At 44.2% G+C, this 18534-nt stretch overlaps 1 protein-coding gene across 1 annotated transcript in view; it reads right to left on the reverse strand.

The window, feature by feature from the left end:
- Window positions 1-18534, reverse strand: part of Msra (methionine sulfoxide reductase A) — a 328455-nt gene that overhangs the window by 201249 nt on the left and 108672 nt on the right. The window lies entirely within an intron of this gene.

Raw genomic sequence — 18534 nt, forward strand, 5'->3', positions numbered from 1 at the left:
TGCCATTCAGATACAGGACATGGAACAAAAATCACCTGTCATTCCTGGCCTGAGTGAATGAAACAGAAAGATGGGACCAAAAAGGGAGGGGAAAGGTAATTGTTTTCTTCCTGACTTCTACCAATAAACTGCAGTAAAATCCCCTTAATAATTTACCAAACTCCCTGCAGTAGTATCCTCTCAACAATGGAGGCTGGAATCCAAGTGGATGCTTCCAACTTCAGAAAGGGCCAACATTATATAGACTGTACTTTATACAACCAGCAGCCTTGCTGTGTAGCACATTAATCTGCCTTTCCATCTTTGTTTGTGGGTATTGAGGGATGGGGTAGTCTTTGGTTTGGTTTGATTTTGCTTTTTGAGTTTTCCTTTTGTGCCTGGTGTCTCCTTTGAACATTATTCATGAATTCTGGGACCACAATTAAGTAAAATAAGGGTTACTTTAAGCCAAGTACCTCAGTACTGCAAACATCAATCTGATAGCCAAGATGGCTGTGAAGTGGCTAATGGGCAGGGAACCAGACAAAAAGATTATCCATATCCTAGCAAGGCAGAGTGGAATGGTGCAATATTTCATCATGTCTCTCAGAACAGTGCACAACTTAAAACTCTTTATTTCTAGTTTTTTATTGTTTTTGGGGGGCTACAGTTGATCCCAGGTCACTAAAAACCTCAAAAAGCAAAATTTCAAATAAGAATCAATACAGAATACAGCTTTAGAATAAGGAGACATTAATGTTCATGTTCGTGTGTGTGTGTGTGTGTGTGTGTGTGTGTGTGTGTGTGTGTGTGTGTGTGTGTAAGGAACATGAGTTCTTTAAATCCCAGACAATGACAGCACATGGGAGGTAGAGGCAGGAGTTCAATGTCAACCTTAACTATATAGAGAACCTGAGGCCAGTCTGGGCTATAAGAGATACTGTTGTAACAAACAAAATCCAGCAATGAAGGATTTGTCCCTGGAAGCCAAAAGAGCATCCCCCCCGCCCCCACCCCCCCAGCCCCATTGAAACTCAGCTATAGCAACGTTTCTAAGGTATCTGGGGACCACAAAGTCAGACACCCTTTAAACATACTATTGGTTAACCATTTGGGAGTAACACAGGCATTTGTAAATGACAGCATTCACAAATTTATACTCCAAAATCAGTGGCATGATTCACCACAAGAAATCAGATAGCTCACCAAACAGAAAAACCACGCATTAGCTGGGCCCTCACTATTGATTACTGCAGGGAAGGACAGGAGGGGTGACAGGCAGAGACATCTGTGGCCCAGTCGCAGCAGGGTAGAGGCCTCCAATCTGGCTGGATGAGCACATGTCCCTGCCCCTGCTCCCTGCTCAGTGGGGGCCCTTCCAAAGCCATGTGTGCAGCTCATGGTGATGATGTGTCCTCTGTCAAGGGTATATGAGGATGGGGGTGGATTTCATCTATTCTGAAAGCCTCCTGGTTGAAGAACACAAAAGGTTAATGTAAGCAAGGGTCAGAGTCAACGCTGATGGGCATTTTGGAAGGGGCTTGTGGGACATGTTCAAGGCTTCAGGGGAAGGCACTGATGCCATTGTATTTTGTTCTGTGAAAGTCTAAGGTGCTCCAAGCACTATGGCAGCTTCCTTTCTTAAACAAAGGACAACAAACATTGCCTAATAGCATGTCTGCAGTAATTCAAACCCATACATAGCCACCCAGCCCTAAGCCTCCTGACTTGTATTTAAATTCTGAGGGCTAAAACCTGTATCTTATGCATGAAGAGAATGGCAGATGGCAGGGAAATGGAGGCTGGAGAACAGACCCCACCCCTTAGACTTGTCCTGGTCCCCAGCTCCTCCTGACTGACTGGTCAATGGGATATTGCCCAGTTAGAATGTCTAAGAACAATGGCTGCTGCCCTGGAGGTCCTGCTCAGCCACTGGAACTCAGACTCCCCAGAAGGTGGAAGTGCTTTAGACCTGACTATGACCACAAAAAGAACTTGCCACAAGTGCTGACCTCACTTCTGACCACCAACACTGAGGAAATGGGTCTGAAAGCTGAAAGCAGGACAAAAGTTTAGCATCTAGGCCTCCATTTTGTGTCATCTCCTTTGCTAACTATTAACCTTTAAGGCAGATTCCTGCTCAACCCTACACATCGGTACATAGATCATCTTGTGGCTGCCTCAGACCTGGTAACATAAAGCTGGTTCATCTCAAGTCTGCCTAACCTCTCTTACCTTCTTCAGGAATGGAGATACTGAGTGGCCAGGAATACTGACTCTTGGCAGACAGGTCACTCTATAAGTAACAATTACCCCATGATGAGCGACCTAAGCTATCCTCACACATAGGAGCAGTCATTGACTAGATTGAGCCATAGACAACCCCAGAACTATCTTCATAGAACCAGACGTAAAATGATGATGAACCATACCATTGTCTACCAAGATTGCCAGACAGTTGACCTCATTTCATTCCTTCCTCAAGCACTTGTCAATATTCCCAAACACAGGATTTAGAATACAAGCCATCTGCTTCCCAATGTCATCACATTCAGTGAGAAATTCCTTTCTTACTCTATGTTTCCAGACCTTCAAAATGGTAAGTGGTAGAAACTGTTTTGTTGTGACAATACCCTTGTCCCCACAAAATATCTGATAAAAGCAATTTGGGGGTGAGGGGGTTGATTTGACTTATAATTCCAGGTTTTATTACTTCACTGTAGGACAGTCTTAGTGGCAAGTTCTTGAGACAGCTGGTCATATCACATCTACAGTAGTGAGGGCTAAAGTTGTTTTAAGTTTAAATTACTGTTCTTAAGAGATCTATAAAGCAAAAATGTCTCTAACCTATAAGCCCCACTTGCCCAAGGACAGATAACTTCCTGGAAGCTTGGGGCTGTTGTTCATATAAGATAATAAGCCCCGTGTTTTCACTTCTTTAAACAAGATTGGTTGCCCCAACTGCATAGGATATGCTTGACCACATGCAGGCAGGAAGTATGTAGACAGGAAGTATGTCAGGACATATGCTTGCCTCCTATTGGACAAAGGCAGCAAGTATGTAGCCTTGTGGGTTTTGCCTTTATAAGTACCTGACTAATGTAATTTGCCAACATTCTCGGGGATTATCAGGTATGGTACTGGCCAGTGTCCATAGTCCTGGCCAGAATTTAATGAAGCTTGCTTAAAAATTGGCTCAAAAACTGTGGCAGTGGTCTTCTTACCTGGAGGGATTAACACAGTTGAGAGCAGGGAGAGATGCATGCTGCTACTTGTTTGTTTGCCAGTTAGCTCTCTGCTGGCTTTCTTCACTCTTACACAGTGAAGGGCCCAGACCATGAAATGGTCTTCTCACTTAGATCAGTGACAACCATGCCAGCCCCAGACATGCTCATCTAGGTAATTCCTGCCTCAATTGAGAATCCCTTCTGAAGTGATTCTAGGTTGTGTCAAGCTGACAGTTAAAATTAACCAACACCCCAGCTTCTAATGAGAATGATGATCAACATTCTCATTGGGCCTGGGATGGAATGAATAGTCTACTGACCTCCCAAAACAAAAGAGTCTCCCAATCCCTCCCCTTAAATCTTCACTGCTCCTTCTCCGGATCACACATTCAGGGCATCTGGAGGACGTAAGCAGGGTTCATGCAACCCTGGTCTAATTTTGGACCAGTCTCTTCCATCTTCAGTGGAGAAGTCCAAGAACAAAATGGGCACTGGAGTCCTATCTATTTTTGGCATTTTGTTCTTGGAGTTTGTGGCTATAGTGTTTGGGAAATGGCTAACAACAATAAGAATGAAAAGTTAGATATGACATTCTGAGATAAAAGGTTATATAGTCATTTCTAAAATATTATCATATGTGGTTTTCCTACTGCATCATGATGTGAAAAGAATAAGGCTAGGTGCCAGTTAGTGGTGGTGCATACCTTTAGTCCCAGCACTCGGGAGGCAGAGGCAGGTGGATCTCTGAGTTCAAGGCCAGCCTGGTCTACAAAGCAAGTTCCAGGACAGCTAGGGCTGATACACAGAGATACTCTGTCTCAAAAAAGAAAAAAATAGGAAGGAATGAAGGAAAGAAGGAAGGAAAAAAGAAAGAAAGAATAAGGCTAGGAGAGCAGGTTACACAGCTTCTACTCAGCAAGGAAAGGATGAAGGTCCAGAAAAAATGACAACAGGACACTGGTTGCTGCCATTATAGGAGATTTTTCTTCCTTCATCACATGACTGTGGACTCTAGTTTTGCTTGCTGTTATTGTTATTCTTGGAAGCATTTATTTGATAATCAGTCAACTAAAAACAAAAGGAAAAACCTTAAAAGCAGTATTTTAAAAATCAAAATGCTTTCTTCTGTGCTCAGTCTCATCGACAGAGAAGGCAGCTGGCCTGTCTATATGAAAATTACCAGCAGGTCGGTGTGCTGCCTGCCCCTCCTGTCAGGACTCACCAAACCCTTCCTCTCTAGGATTCAGGCCCCATGAACTAGGACTTTCCCTAAGGGATGAGAGCTCAGTTGCTCAGGGACAAGCAATGGAAGCAGCTGGGTGGCTGGACTATTTGCTTCTGCCTGATGGGGGCCAAGACATTGCACCAGACTTGGGCAGGAAGGATGAATGAAGGATGAATGAAGAAGGTTGATGGGGGTGGGTGAGGTGGGGGGCAGACACAGAACTGCCTCAGCATGCCATGTCACAGCAGAGGGATTCATCCTCTAGCCAAGCAAGTTGGGAAGCTTATGGGTTGCTGGTTCTCTGCCAGGCTCTATGCTTCATGTCAGTGACACAAGAGAAAGATGAAGTGTCTTCCCTGTCATCACCCTTCATCAGCGAGCACAGCCAGCACCCTCCTCAGGACTGCTGGTCATATCCATGTACCCCAGCAGGCTGTTGCTCTTAAAGCTCCCTGTACTTGGTTGCAGTCCCCAGGGCACCCAAGCTCCCAGGCTCACCCCACCACCCCAGGAAATGCATTCCATCATCGTCCCTTTCATCTGGAGCATTTTGCTTTGGTGATATTTTTATTAATCACCACATTGAACCACAGCTAACTTCTGCATTTGAGAATGCATATAATATTATAGGATGGAAATGTCCTGACTTCATGCAATCCCCCCTCATTAACACAAGTAATTCCTAATGACTATCCAGATCAGATCATCTTGGAGTTGGGGAGATGGCTCAGTTAGTAAAGTGCCTGCCATCCAAACATTAGGACCTGAGTTCAGATGCCTGGCACTCATATAAAGAAAGCCAAGCATGGCTGCGCCCATCTGTGCTGGTTGCACATCAGTGCTGGGTGGGGGGAGGGGAGAAAAGACAGGTGGAGCCTCAGAACTCAATGACCAGCCAGTCTAGTCAATAAGTGAATGTCAGGTTCTGTGACAGGCTCTCTCTCAAACAGTAATTTGGAGAGCAATAGAGGAACATAGTTATGCTAACCTCTAGTGTGTGTGTGTGTGTGTGTGTGTGTGTGTGTGTGTGTGTGTGTGTGTGTGTGTGTGTGTGATGTAAAGATACATACTATACACATACAGGCATGCACATATCCACACATACACACATTTAAAAAGCAGATACTCTTGAGAGTATAAACTGCATTTAAAATAAAGCTACTTTATGGATTAAGATCTGTGTTTCAGCCTGAAGGACTCCTTGTGAATGGAACTGTGGAAAACGCTGGCATACAGGAGTAAGTCAAGACTAGTCACTTCCACACTGTGTCTGATGGCTTCAAAAGCACAGTGTAGATTTTAATACGTGTGGCAAACATATCTTTGAGCAAAGATGGAGGAATCATACTTCTAATATTGTCTTTAAGAGTGTTTGTCTTCTAAGACTTGTAGGGGCTGAGCTTTGTGGTTTGCATTGCTTTACGGCTAGGTATATAGCTGATGCAAAGTTATTCACTTTCTCCCTGGTGTTTGCCAGGGACAGCAGTTTGGGCATATTAAAATAACAGCCTCACAGCACAGTCAAGTCCTTGGAATGTAATAAAGGTACACAGACCTCAGAGGCATCTTCCCATCCAATCACCAGAAACACTATTTCCTTGGAGCCTAACCTGTGCTTCTTGTAAACATTGAACTCGGCTTCCACCAGCAGTTCCACTCCACACTGCAGAGGAGGCAGTTCCCTGACACCCCAGAGCATTCTGCTGATCTTGTCTCTCTTCTCTGTGAATATGCCAGCAGCTGGAGCAGGTAACTACACTTTCCCTTGATGGCACACGGGCTGCTTGAAGGTGGTATATGGTGCTGTCGGCTGTCAGTCAGCAGCTGAGCAGGAGTGGCTGGATGACTCCCGCCCCCACCCTGTCCTCTCTGACAGTGATAAATGGTCACCCTGATGCTACTCAGCTGAGCCTATGGGGCCCAGCCCCCCCCCCACCCATGCAATCTGTTCCGGCGGATAACCCCCTTCCCCACAGTGTCTCTGGTAGGATGGGGCAGCATTCCACTTAGGTCTGCATAGAGTGGACCTGGTTGGCTCTATGTCTGCTGTTCTTCCACAAGAAAGGCATTCTGACATTACCTTATGCTGGAAGGACAGACTGTATCGGTACACACCTCACAGAAAACTCGTCTCCTCTCCTTACCCTTCACACAGGGAATGAAACAGATACAGCTAAAATATGTGATTTTCAGGAAGACAAATAGTGGTGGGTATGAGCACAATGCTGGCTTTTGTACAGTTGGCCTCTGTTAAATGAAGAGGCTCCCAGTTTCTGAAGTCATTGTCTGTTTTGGGAGATCAGAAGGGAAGAAAAGATGCTGAGAAGAATATAAAGTATTGATAAAGAGGTGGGACACCGGCAAGGTTCAGCAAAGACTGGACCTGCAAGATGAGATACTGGTCCTTTGCTTATGGGTAAATATTAAGTGCAGGCATCATATATAAAAAGAGCACCAGCAACATTCTGCTGTAAAAAGAAAAATCCTGTGGTGTAGGAATGCACCCTTATATGGAACAAGGGAGGGAAAGTATGTACGACACACTGAGGTTTGCTTAAAAATAACACACACACACACACACACACACACACAGAGAGAGAGAGAGAGAGAGAGAGAGAGAGAGAGAGAGAGACAGAGACAGAGACAGAGACAGAGACAGAGACAGAGACAGAGACAGAGGAGAAAGAGAGAGAGAGAACTTTAGGATCAACTCTTCCTGGAAACAGAGCACCTTTGAATTGGCTGCCCTGAAGACACTGTCTAAGGACCTAGCCCTTGGACATAGTAGCTTGCATTCATGACTGATTAGGAGAAGTGAGATATCTCAGTACATGTCCATCTTGAGAAACATAATAAACAAAAAATCTTCATGCATGGTTCTAGAAGTGACACAGAAGGCCCTTTTGTGGTCATTTTTACTTGTCTTTCTTTGCTAATCAGAATGTCTAAGCTTTCTACACATGGGCCTGGACATCTAACTGCATGAAGGGACAGAGTTAAGGGCAAAGTACTGAGTGCCTTCTTTGTATGTATGCTCAAGCAAACACTTGCAGATTCTAGTGACAGGTCACTTCTTGGAAAATCCTAATGACTCACTGGGCCTCTGCTGAATGAAATGGGGTCAGCGTTTGAAAATGCAGGACTCAAGAAAGACAAAGGCAGGAGCCTTCCATAGGACCTCCAATGGGTCCAAGCTGATGTCTTTCTCTGCAGGGCCATCAGCTTTCATATAGATATGCCTGATGGGGGTCCAAAATGGATCAGGGATTTGGAAAAGCCTGATTTAGATGCTACAGCCCCAGCGATGAAGCAGATAACTGTGACCTGTCAAAAGGAGTGAGTACAGGCCCAGCAGAAAATCTGATTTTTGAGTAGAGTTACAGCTTGATAGGTTGGCCAGGAACTTGGTGCTAAAAGTAAATTACAGCAATCAGTGTTCTCTGCCACCGTCCTGTCCCCAGCTCAGAGTGTAAACTACTGTGGGGAAGGTTTCTGGGACACAGGCAAGGGAACACAGGCAAGTCCCCAACTTAAAAAAGAGTCACACCTTGAAAGCAAGTTTTTAAGGCCTGGGATACAGAACACATTTCCTATGAACATTCTGGCATATATGGTGGTGAGCCACCCCACATGGGCCTACTTGGCCTGTAATAGTCTTCACCACGGTTCGGCCACTGTTTATGAAATATTTTTGCAGTGAGAAAATACATTCTAAGTTCTCCTATGTAGCATCAAGAAAACACCCCCCATACTGATAACTTGCCAAGCTGCCCAGCTATTAACCTGACTACAGAACTAAATCTCAGGCCCGTTGGAAACAGATCCCCCTGCCCCAGCTTCGGGCAGAAATCACTTGCTTTAGAACAACCATCATTTGGATGCAGCACACATTTTCAATTCCAAACCCCAGTTCTATGTTAGGATATGGAGCTCAGGGTCTCTCAGAAAGCTGGACCTCTGGTGCCAGCCAGGCTGTGGTGTCACCTGAAAACTCGGTGTTGATGGGTTTGGTGAGCTTGAGGGTAGGTGCTCCCCAAGTTCACAGCCCCAGCCTCTCTGCTCTGTCAAGAGGTGGGGCTTGGATGCCCTTCCTTTGAGTGTGAGCTGGGCTTGGTGGTGACTCTGTAGGATTGAACACAGTGGGAATGACGGGAGGTCAGCTCTGAGCACGGGTAGCCACTGCCATCTGTCTTAAATGTTCTCTTGTTCTCTCCTGGTGTCTCACAATGGGAGGCATCTGATGCCATGTGGTGAGGCAGCCCTGTGAGGAGGCCCATGTGACAAGACCCTAAGGCTTTATGAAAAGTCGTATGAGTGACACCAACAAGGTACAGAGTATATGACACACAGCAGCCTCCTGAGGGACTCTGACCTGGGGAACCCAGCTGGGTCACAAACATATTCCTGACCTCAAGACACCATGAGGTAATGGGTTTGTTGTTTTAAGCTGTGAGCTTTGAAATCACTTATTACTCAGAAATATTAAAGTAAAATAGTCATTAAGTTCTAATGAAGGAAACAATGCAATTTATTTTTTTTAAATCTTTTTCAAAGAAAAACTAATTACATAGGCCAAGAAAGCAAATCATTTTTTATAAAGCTAATTTCCATAGGAAAAAAAATTTTTCCAGTCTCACTGATTCACAAATCAGCCCCTGGAACAGGAGCCATTTCTAAGTTGGAAACACTAGCTATGTGATTTATTTTCTCCACAGATGTGCCCCACCCCCGCTCCCCTGTGCAGGGCATTGCTAAAGCAGGCGCTTCTGAGCCACGGTAGGGATCATGAGGGAAAATACCCAAGTCCAGCTTTTAGCGCTTTCTCGATGATTTTGGCAATTTTTGTTCATTTGTGTTATCTGGGGGATTGTTAGTGGCTTCTCCTGCTGCTTTGTTTGGGGGAGTCTAGCTCTGCTGTGAGGGGTTTAGAAAAACAATGAAGAAAAATGCTTTCCCAGAATTCCCAGGGATGCTAAACTTAAATTCATGCCAAAGGCCCTACTACAATAGAGAGGGGTTTTTTTTTTGGGGGGGGGGAGTTAGTGGAGTTTTGCTTCCTTGGCTGGTAATTTAGTTGAATTTGAGAGCTTTTTCCCCACTTTGTTTATATGAAAATATAAAGATGGTTAGATTGCTTTTTACTCACAGCGATACACTGACATCTCATTGCTTGTGTAAGGGAATAAAAATCAAGTCTGGAAGCTTTAATTGTGGTTGACACTGGGAGGGGCTGTCAGGTGAATGCACAGCAGTCTCTCCTACTCATCATGAAAATGAGGATAAAAATTGCAGATGACAAAAGTCTCCACTCAAAGGGTGCTTACCAGAAATTCTTGCATAACAGTCTGGGTCCAATTAGGCAATGGGAACCACACAGTAGGCTAACCAGAATAATAACTATGTCCAGAATAATAACTATGATGAAAGAGTCACTATTTGGACTGAGAGACCTTGCCATGGTATACTAAAGACCAAAGAAAGATACCCTTGGAAAAGGAGGGCTTCAGCGGGAAGTCTTTGAAAGATGCTTGACTTTCTTCCCCAGGAGGCAGGCAATATATAACGAGGGTAACCACTAAGCCTGTGCAGCCGAGTCCAGGTCAAGGATTTAGAGCATCTACAGGGGTTCGGGCCCAGCTATGAGCAACAGCATTGCAGACCTGGGAAGCACAGGGCCCCTGATCTCCCATGGAATGGTTATCCTCCAGCTGAGTCTAAGGAGACAAGAACTATGTTCTGGAACCATAACTGGGCAGGCTATGCTGGATGTCCTCATGCCCACAGCAACCTTGACTCCATAAGAAATGTCAGGAGAGACCTTTTCCAGTAATGTTGTTGGGTTCCCTCTCCCAAGAGCACTTTATACTGGGATTATGTGAACTGAGCAACACCTAAATAATCCCTGTATTTATCTCAGAGCTTATGCAGAGGGTTATATAAATGGATGCAAGCAGCAACAAAACTCACACATCTTTTGAGATGCAGATTGCCCAAGGGGCACAAAAAATTAGAAAATTTGACATAGGAAACTTCATGGTCATAGATTTTTCCCTGGAAAGTTCTGGATACATTTAGAGAAGAGAGACTGTCAATCTTATGTCGACTACTTCATGAAAGAGAGGAAGGAGGAAATATTCTCAGCTTGTAAATCCTTCAGGACCATGATGTCAAAACTGGAAGAAAAAAAAAATCAAAGAACTATAGACACTTCCACGTGAACACAAACACGAAGACCCTTTAAGAATACTGAATGCAGGAATAGAGCAGAAGGTTAGGAAGCATAGCCCAGTGGGTTAATCCAAGAACTTGTCCCTTTGACATCCAGAAAGCCCAGGAATAGAATTTACTACATGATAATAGACTAAAAATGTGTGTGTGTGTGTGTGTGTGTGTGTGTGTGTGTGTGTGTGTGTGTGTGTGTGTGTGTGTGATATAGTTTCCTGCTGAAAGACTACATTTCCCAGCTTCCCCTGCAGACTACAGAAGCCATTTCTGCCCCTAGAAGAAGTCACAACCCATCTTCTCCTATAGGCATTTTGGCTATCCACACAAAGATGCACCTTCACTGTGAATAAACATGGTCCTACCCAAGGTCTCTTTTTTTCTACCTTCTGTATCTCTACAGCTGCCTTTTTAATAATCTAACAGAAAAAATCCAGATCTCAATGGATTCTTGAAACCCTTTGACACAATTCAGCATCTTTTTGTGAGTTTTTTTTGTTCTTGCTTGTTGTTTTGGGGTTTTTTATTTTTTTATTTATTTTTTTTTTAGTTCTTGGCAAACTAGGATGGAAGCTTAATGAAGGATGCCTTAAGAAAAAAACCTACATCTGATGCTTTATCTAGTATCAAACTTAATGGCAAAAAATTAATGTTTTTAGCCTTAAATTTGGAACAAGGGAAGACTGTGCTTACACTTCACTTCTGTATTTAACACAGCAATGAAGGTCCCTGTCATTTCTCTAATAGAACAGAATCACCACAGAATTACCTCAGAGAGAAATAACCAGAGAATAAATCCACTCCAATATGGAACAGGGTGCTAAAGAACCTTCTAAGCCTAATGTTAAAACAATAATAGCATATGACTATTGCTTGCTGATAAAAAAAAATATAACCAAAACATTTTAGGAAGAGATACTGACAAGGAAGTTGTGTCTTGTTTTTATTGCACCCCCCAGGTGAACAGACCCTAGTTTCCAGAGGAAGGTATGATTAAATGTCCCTTTGTGTGTGGGATGGTCTTCTTGAAGGGTAGCCGTATAAGTCAGGCCCTTTCACAGAATCCTGGCTGCAGCATCCCTCATGAGGCCTCTAGCATACAGTAGGGAGGGGCTGAGAAGGAAGTTGGCCTGGTGCTAAGGAAACCAAGCTCTGTCAGTCTCTCCATTTCCTTTCTTGTATATTGTGGTTAGAATGTAAAATATCCACCACAGATTCATGTGTTTAAACAGTTGGTCTCCAGCTAGTGGCAGCGTTAAGGGAGGCTGTGGAGTCTAGTTGGCTAACATTGGTGTGAAAGGGTGAGGATTGAGGGTTATGGGCTATCTCTGCCTCTGGCCTGGGTTCATTCTCCCTGCCTTTCCCTGCTTCCTGATCTGCTAAGATGTGAGTGAGGCACCTGCTGCTCCCATTGCACCAACAGAGCTGTGGGATATTGCCATGCCTTGCCCACTGCAAAGCCTGAGCTTAAAATAAACCATGCCTTCCCAAAGTTGCTTCTGTCTGGTAGTTCACCCCAGCAAGGAGGAAAGTAACTAACACACTGTGCATCTTTTTAAATTCTGCACAAATTGATAATATTTGGTGGGAGTTTTCACTCCAGGAACACCCAAGAGTGGGTACAGTGCAATCCCTTCAAGACCATCCAGAAATCATGGGCCAAGTCCCAGGCAGGTCACTGTGGATCACCTGCCAATGCTATCTTCGTGGACACAGAGGATGACTGGCAGCTGGCTGTATCTTTTTTTTTTTTTTTGAAACAGAGAAAGGACACTAAAGCAGTCTTCGGTGGCATAATGGCAGGGACCCATGTCTTTCAAACCCATCAGAGATGAAAAGTAGAGCTAAAGTTGAAACCTGATGTAAGTCCCAGTTGAAAAGAACACACCAGGAAATTGTTCGAAAACAAAAGCAATCCCTTTGCCAACACTAAAAAGCATGAATTTACAGGATCAACCCTCAGAATGGCTGATGACAGCTCATACAAAGAGATCTAAGCCTGGTATTTTTACAGAAACCAAAGCAAGACCTTTCTCTCTATACAGAGCTCAAAGATAAATGGCATATAGGATTTAAATCTAACATTTTCACTGAAGAGACAATAGTCTCCCGGCAAGACTGACCTTATTTCACGCAGAGACAGCCACTCACTGTTACCTCTCCCACCCCTTGCATCCCAGCCACCAGTGCCTGAAATCCCTCTAGGTGACAAAGCTTTCACCAGCAGTGGAGGCTTTAAATCAGACATGCTTTTAAAGGAATGAGCAGAGACAATTTACCCACAGGTAAATAAATGGTCATCACCTAACATTCCTATGACAGGTGTTGGCAAAAAAAAAACAAGGTCAACCAGTGAAATCCAGTTCATCTCCTGGTTTTGTATGGACCATGGTCCATGAGCTGAGGTTTTGTATTTTCTGCCCCTTTTTTTTAATGGTTGAAAAACAATCAGGAAGAAAAATGGTTCTTGACACATGAAAATTCTAGGATAGTCAAGTGTCATTTAAGTGAAGTTTTACTAGAGCAAAGCCACACTCACTGTGTATATACTGTCTATGCTGCCTTTATTCTACAATAGCAGACATGAGGAGCTATGACCAAGACTGTATGGCCTCCAAAGCCTAAAACATTGACCATCTGGACCTTTATAGGAATTGTTATCCAGTACAGAACTGGATCATTAGAAAGGGAGTATCAGTTGGACTCACATGTAGTATAGGATAGAATGTGCCATGGCTTTGGGTTCTGGTCCCAACCAGAATGTTGCCTTTGAACAGATCTAGTGACCCCTCTGAACTTGAATATCCTCATCTCAAGTAATAACTGAGAATAAATATCCCTTTCTCTGTGTCAGTGTGAAAAGGAGTAAGGGGATGGCTCCTGTGGAGGTACCCAGCTGAGCAGCAGGGTTCAGCTTTGAAAGTTGAGTGGGTTTCCATAGGAACATGTGGCTCTGAGGCAAGGAAGAGAGTTGAATGCCAATTCAGCCCGAGGTCAAGGATGAAGACATCCCTGGTGACTGAAGCAGGAAATGCAGTCAAGGGACTAGATCCTAGCACACAATCATTCCTTCACACTCCTTCTAGCTATTGATTTCCCTTTTCTGTCATGCTTCACTTCTTAATGACTTCCCACGACACCCATGGGTATTCCTTGGCCCACCATAGTTACTAGGGGTTAAACTGTGCCTACAGCTCTCATGAATCTCCCATATAGCATCTTCAGAACATCTACTCTGAGTCATAAACAGAGTTTACACCTCACTTCCATCTATCTGTCATCAGAGCATCTGACCTACTTGTCTCCCCTACCACCAAAATGCTTAGGGAGCATCGTTGGGCATGGGAGAACCCTAGACCATCCAGCTGCTGAGGAAGAATGGAATGAGATTCCTGGCACTTCCGGAAATTTCTAATGTCTGTCAGACCCTGGTCGCCATACATTCTGATGAACCACCCTGCAGCCAGCTGTCTACCCCATCACTGATTGTTCACAGAGGACTGGTGTTCACTGAGGGTAGAGCTGTCTCCAGAGATGGAACTGTCAGGGGCTCTGCAGAAGGCAATGACAGTCCTTTAGCCTTGAGATAGAAGACGTCATGGCAAATGTTGGGAATATTTACCAAAAGCTGAAGGAACATGAGGAAAGAAGAGTTGAGAACCAGGTTTCAGGCAATAATGATCAAAAGACTGCACTTGCCAACTGCTTATTCTCATGTTTTATTAAACAGCACTTACTTCTCAGCCTCTGTTCACCCTTCCTTTCTCTTCTTCCACACAGTAGGTGATGACACCAGGCTTCATTCTCTTAAGTTTGAGCATCGGATTTACAAAGGGAAAACCTAGGCTTGAGTCCCAGTGGCACAATGTTACTAGTTACATGACCAACAGCTGAGTGTGCTTTGACCTATCACTGAACAATTCTGATTCTCGATCTCTCCATCTATCAGGCACCATCCTGTTTAATGTGCCGGGGTTGGTATGAGGGCTGGGTAAAGAAAATGGACCTGATAATCTCAGAGAATCAGGCAAACCTAAGGGCTCACTGTAGCTGTTTAAAAGAGGTCTTCTTTAAAATGCCAGGTTCTAAAGGAACTGGTCAGGGAAGTATTTGAAAATACTAAAAAGTTCAAATCCTATGTAATTCACACCCTTTACCTTCAAGTTGAAAAGAGGAGGGGAAGAAAAGAAAGTGTAGGACAGGCATGCCAGCTCTAGCTTGGCCACCTCCTCCAGCTCTGTTCAGCACTATGACTGTACTCAATCTGGATTTCTAAGCCCTAAGTTACTTTTTGCTCTGGCCATGACTGCTTCAAGCTTCAGGACTCTGGTCTACCCTTGACTGTGGCCACATTGACTACCCATCCCCCTAACACTGCTGTGACTTCTCTGCTGTAGTACCCACCTAGGCATTAGTAACAGTAGACTTCAGGCAGTGACCCCGTACTCTCCCAGTCTTGTGTCCTGACCCATTGCTCTCATTTGGTCCCTGGGCACAAGGGACCAAAGTACCACATGATGCGATGTGCTGCAGGCCATCCTTCTGTTAGTTCCCACAGCAGTCTCTAATGCTTCTAGCATCTGTTGTAATGCTGGCCTAAAAAAAGGGGGGGGGGGCACACTCATGGCCAAGACCCAAAGTATAAGACTTTAGATAAACTAAACTATTTGATGAAGGTTTGTAACATGGTGGCCTCTGGTCCTAGATGACCCTGTAAAGGAAAATAATAGAGACAGGCGAGACTGCCAGATGAATCATGAAGCGCGTTTAAAGACTTCAAGACTACATCTTATGATTCAAAGGCACGTTAATGAAAAGAAGCAAAAACAGAAAATAACAGACCTCAGTCAGACAAGCTTCAGCATACACTCAGTACCTGGGTCTCAAACATAGCCCAAGATGGGCCATTAAAACAATCCATTTGGATACAGGCCTGGGTCAGGACATAGCAATGGTATACTTAAAATGTACAAATAAGGGGCTGGGAAGATGTCTCAATGGATAAAGTACTTGCCTTGCAAGCATAAGAACCCGAGTTCAATCCCCAGAACACGGGTAAAACAAGAAGCTGGGAGTGGTGGTGGCATGTGCTTGTAATGCCAGCACTGGGGTAGCAGAGACAAATGGAGCTTTGGGGTTGCTAGGCCAGTTAGCCCAGCCTACTTGGTGAGTTCCAGGCCACTGAGAGACTCTGTCTCAGAAAAAAATATAGGTGGACAGTGCCTAAGGAACAATAATCAAAGCTGTCTTCTGGCCTCCACCAGTGAGCCTGAAGGATTCCTTCCCAGTGGAGCCTTCAAGACAGGATCTCTATCCTGCCCAGCACATTAGTAGAGGGTCAACTGAGTGTATCTAGGGCCCGGAACCCAAGAAACTGATCATTTATGTGTGCTCTTTTATAGTGCCAAGTTGCAGTATAATTTATCAAACAATAGATAACTAATGCACAGTGTTGTTTATAGCTCTGAACTCAAATTCTGTATCTTTGCTATTTATTTTGCATATTCTTGGACATTCTATAAATAAAATGAGCAATTATCTGGAACTTGGCTTAAAAACCAGGAAGCAAAAAGAAAAAAAGAAAAGAAAAAAGAAACTTGACTCCACTGCATAGTATCAAAGATAACAGGCAAGCCACTGAAACCTCTTGGCCTTCCCTGCCCACACTCTAGCTTCAAAGTGCTGGAGTTCCAGATGGAAGTTGTCACAGGTTCATTTACCAAGAAAGTGGCACTGTTCTCTCCACCCAACTCTGATACTTCACTCACATATTTTCATTTTGAGAAGAAGTAAATATATCTCCCCAGCTATTCCCACAGACAAAATGGACACTGGCCATAGGCACCATCCATATGGAGGAAGGTACCTCAGGAGCATGGCCCATGGGTGAGAGGTGATGCCTCCTGATGCTCCTCATGAGGTACTTAAACTTGATACCAGGGGCTGGAGAGATGGCTTAGAGATTAAGAGCACTGGCTACTCTTCCAGAGGTCCTGAGTTCAATTCCCAGCAACCACATAGATGGTGGCTCACGACCATCTATAATGAGATCTCATACCCTGTTCTAGCATGCATGCCAGAACACTGTATGCATAATAAATAAATAAATCTTAAAAAAAAAAAAAAACTTGCTACCAGAACGTTCCACTGGCTCCACCTCGGAGGCTCTGGACTGTGACATATCTCGCCATCTCTATCACTCCCAGATAGTTCATTTCCTATACCAGTGACCAATCTCCTGACTCTACCCTCTCTCTGAGCTTCCCTGCATCCCATCTTTCCTGAGCAACATGAGAAATGGTTTTCTATAGCTGTACATCTTTAAGATGAATCCCATAGCCTGTACCTCAACCTGAGGTCCTTTCCAAAGGTCTGTCGCTGGCTGTTTTCCATCCATGTTTCCTTTCCCGGTTGCTCTCTCCTTCTAGCCACACAGCATGTTATCATGTGAACAAGGCAAAATGTTACCCACTAGGCCTTTGTGCTGCAGCTCCAGCTACTTGAACATTCTTCCTGCAGATGACTGCTTATCTCACTTCTCATTTCAAGTCTCAACTCAGGGATTAGTTCCACAGAGACGTCTTCTTGGCCCAATCTTTGTTCAACAGAATCTTCTCTCCCCTTCTCATACCTTCTTCTGTTTAGTTCACTCCGTAGTGTTTGGTAATATTTGAAGCTACAGTATATTTTGTGTTTACTGTCCCTTCCCATGTCCCACTAGGTGTGTAGGCTCTATTCATCTTGACTTTACCTATCCCCAGTCCCTAGGGTAGCATCTTGTGTTCAGTGTTTGTTGTATTGACCATGTGTTTCATAAGCAAGTCCAGCAAAGGAGGCTACAATGGAAAGTCATCAGGGTAGACATCATAGGTAAGAGGTCAAGTTCAGAAAGTCAGCTAAAGACAAGGATATTTTCCAATGACTTGGCAATATTTGGAAGTAGTGAACAACCGAGGAGAGTATTTAAAGCATATCTCAATCTACCAGCTTCTTAAAACACTTGGCTTACCATTCTTTTCTTCAACACAGTCAACAGAAAGAAACTAAAACACAATCTCCAACAGCTCCCAGTACTAAACAAATACGTTAAATGCACTCAACTGTGACATAATGCAAGATGGATCTGCAGATCACATGGTTGCTTCCAAAATATGAGAAGCTTAGTCTGGCTCCCAGCATCCATGTAAATGCTGGGTACAGTGGTATACATCTATATCTCTAGTGCTGGAGGGTTGGAGGCAGACCAATAGATCCAGTGTTTCTTCTGGTCTACCAGTTTAACCAAAATAATAAGCTCAAAAAGACTGTCAAAAAAAAAGATAAACAACAATGAAGGAAGACTCCCAGTATTGACTCTGGCACACACACACAAACACACACACACAGACACACACACACACACACACACACATACGCACGCACGCACGTGCGCACGCACAGGCACAGGCACAGGCACAGGCACAAGCACAGGTGAGCACACTCATATGCATATACACATACACAAAAGGAAGGTGGGTTCGTAGACTGGTTAATAGATCTGGTCTCTGACCCTGGTTCCTGGCAGTTCCTCAAACCCTCAGAATTTCTGAATAAAAGGGTAAGAGGTACATCTTATGTGACACATAACAAGACTCCCCATCCTCAAGTTTATGCTAAAGAGGACCAGAGAGGTTTGGGGGGGAGGCTACCAGGGGAACTAATCAAGTGATTAGGGGGTTGGAACTTCTAGTCCCACATCCTGGCCTCTGGGGAAGAATGAGGACAATGACTATACCAGCCATGTCAAGAAAGAATGAAGTCTCCATAGAAACCCCAAACAATGGGTGTAGAGAACATCTGGGAAGGTGATGCCCCAAGGAGACACAGAGGTTTTGCAGCTCT

This window comes from Cricetulus griseus, assembly GCF_003668045.3.
Source record: "Cricetulus griseus strain 17A/GY chromosome 1 unlocalized genomic scaffold, alternate assembly CriGri-PICRH-1.0 chr1_1, whole genome shotgun sequence".
NCBI classification, from domain to species: domain Eukaryota; kingdom Metazoa; phylum Chordata; class Mammalia; order Rodentia; family Cricetidae; genus Cricetulus; species Cricetulus griseus.